The sequence below is a fragment of the Cardiocondyla obscurior genome, linkage group LG21, assembly GCF_019399895.1.
Source record: "Cardiocondyla obscurior isolate alpha-2009 linkage group LG21, Cobs3.1, whole genome shotgun sequence".
In the NCBI taxonomy this organism is placed as follows: Eukaryota; Metazoa; Arthropoda; class Insecta; order Hymenoptera; family Formicidae; genus Cardiocondyla; species Cardiocondyla obscurior.
The window spans coordinates 4,375,560-4,378,274 of NC_091884.1; the positions used below are offsets into that span (position 1 = coordinate 4,375,560).

General features: G+C 52.7%; 1 pseudogene; it reads left to right on the top strand.

The window, feature by feature from the left end:
* The first annotated feature begins 511 nt into the window (after window positions 1-511).
* LOC139110805 (small subunit ribosomal RNA) lies at window positions 512-2,405 on the top strand (annotated as a pseudogene).
* The last annotated feature ends 310 nt before the right edge of the window (window positions 2,406-2,715 follow it).

The following is a 2,715-nucleotide window of genomic DNA, read 5'->3' on the forward strand; positions in this document are numbered from 1 at the left end:
AGAGACCGAATGGCTCATATGTGTCGCGCACTTACGTGTTGGACGCGCGATCGTCCCTCGCTTCCGAGCAAGCGTGCGGACGTATCGTTGCGCTTACCGAACATCAACCCCACGGATACGAGAGTGTCGGTTTCGGCGAGATCTTTGACGATGTCGCCGTTCCTGCTTACTGTACGCCGTAGCGAAATAATTTTCAACCGGTGCCTCGGTGTTCTCACCGCTGGCACCGTTGAACGAACAGTGCTCCACGACGTCTCAGATCGGATCGGTCTAGCGTCAGGACTAAGCGGCCTTACAAGCCGCTGTTATGGGTGAATGAGAACAAAATTTGATCTTTCATACCGTTAAGGTATATATAAATACGAAAAGCGTGTCCGTCGACCGGCTCGAAAGTTCCGGCATTAACGACACACGAAACGCGCACGGCTCTTCCTCGCGGAGTGTCCGTAGCAGCGTAGCGTTGTCTTTCGCGTTGCTCCACCGCGAGTAACCGCGATCGCACACACGAAGCCCCCTGGTTGATCCTGCCAGTAGTCATATGCTTGTCTCAAAGATTAAGCCATGCATGTCTCAGTGCATGCCGAATTAAGGTGAAACCGCGAATGGCTCATTAAATCAGTTATGGTTCATTAGATTGTACCCACATTTACTTGGATAACTGTGGTAATTCTAGAGCTAATACATGCAAAACAGAGTCCCGACCAGTGATGGAAGGACGCTTTATTAGATCAAAACCAATCGGTGGCGTGCGGATCTCCGTGCGTCCACCGTTTATTTTGGCGACTCTGAATAACTTTGTGCTGATCGTACGGTCCTAGCACCGGCGACGCATCTTTCAAATGTCTGCCTTATCAACTGTCGATAGGTTCTGCGCCTACCATGGTTGTAACGGGTAACGGGGAATCAGGGTTCGATTCCGGAGAGGAGCCTGAGAAACGGCTACCACATCCAAGGAAGGCAGCAGGCGCGCAAATTACCCACTCCCGGCACGGGGAGGTAGTGACGAAAAATAACGATACGGGACTCATCCGAGGCCCCGTAATCGGAATGAGTACACTTTAAATCCTTTAACGAGGATCCATTGAGGGCAAGTCTGGTGCCAGCAGCCGCGGTAATTCCAGCTCCAATAGCGTATATTAAAGTTGTTGCGGTTAAAAAGCTCGTAGTTGAATCTGTGTCGCACACCGTCGGTTCACCGCTCGCGGTGTTTAACTGGCGTGATGTGGGACGTCCTACCGGTGGGCTTAGCCCGCGAGGGGCCGCCCAAACTAATATCCCGTCGCGGTGCCTTTACTGAGTGTCGAGTCGGGCCGGTACGTTTACTTTGAACAAATTAGAGTGCTTAAAGCAGGCTATCCTCGCCTGAATACTGCGTGCATGGAATAATGGAATAGGACCTCGGTTCTATTTTGTTGGTTTTCGGAACCCTGAGGTAATGATTAATAGGGACAGATGGGGGGCATTCGTATTGCGACGTTAGAGGTGAAATTTTGATCGTCGCAAGACGGACAGAAGCGAGCATTTGCCAAAAATGTTTTCATTAATCAACGAAGACGAAGGCGATCAGATACCGCCCTAGTTCTAACCATAAACGATGCCAGCTAGCGATCCGCCGAAGTTCCTCCGATGACTCGGCGGGCAGCTTCCGGGAAACCAAAGCTTTTGGGTTCAGGGGGAAGTATGGTTGCAAAGCTGAAACTTAAAGGAATTGACGGAAGGGCACCACCAGGAGTGGAGCCTGCGGCTTAATTTGACTCAACACGGGAAACCTCACCAGGCCCAGACACCGGAAGGATTGACAGATTGATAGCTCTTTCTTGATTCGGTGGGTGGTGGTGCATGGCCGTTCTTAGTTGGTGGAGCGATTTGTCTGGTTAATTCCGATAACGAACGAGACTCTAGCCTGCTAAATAGGCGTACCTTATGGTATCTGAAGGCCCCGGCTTCGGCCGGCGGGTTTTTACTACCAACGTACAAACAAATCTTCTTAGAGGGACAGGCGGCTTCTAGCCGCACGAGATTGAGCAATAACAGGTCTGTGATGCCCTTAGATGTTCTGGGCCGCGCGCGCGCTACACTGAAGGAATCAGCGTGTGTTCCCTGGCCGAAAGGCCCGGGTAACCCGCTGAACCTCCTTCGTGCTAGGGATTGGGGCTTGCAATTGCCCCATGAACGAGGAATTCCCAGTAAGCGCGAGTCATAAGCTCGCGTTGATTACGTCCCTGCCCTTTGTACACACCGCCCGTCGCTACTACCGATTGAATGATTTAGTGAGGTCTTCGGACTGGTGCGCGGCAATGCGTCGGCATTGCCGATGTTGCCGGGAAGATGACCAAACTTGATCATTTAGAGGAAGTAAAAGTCGAAACAAGGTTTCCGTAGGTGAACCTGCGGAAGGATCATTAACGTTCCGGAGGTCCTGCTGCTCTGTGTGCACCGTTCTCGTGACGGGCGCGCAGCGGCCGGCGACTGCATGGACGAGGAACCGTACGCGCACGGTAACGTACTACTACGTTGCCTGCCGCGATACGGGGCAGACAAGCTAGAACACGACTCTGAGTTGTGTCGAGAGTGGCTGAAGGGGCGAATCTAATCGCACGCGAGACATCGCGTCTTCCGAGTCGCGCCGCCGCCTTCCTCCTCGTCGGAGCGTCCGTCGCGAGACGCGACGCTTCGCTCGAGCAAAATTGCGAGATCGAGAGAGAATAGTTTATG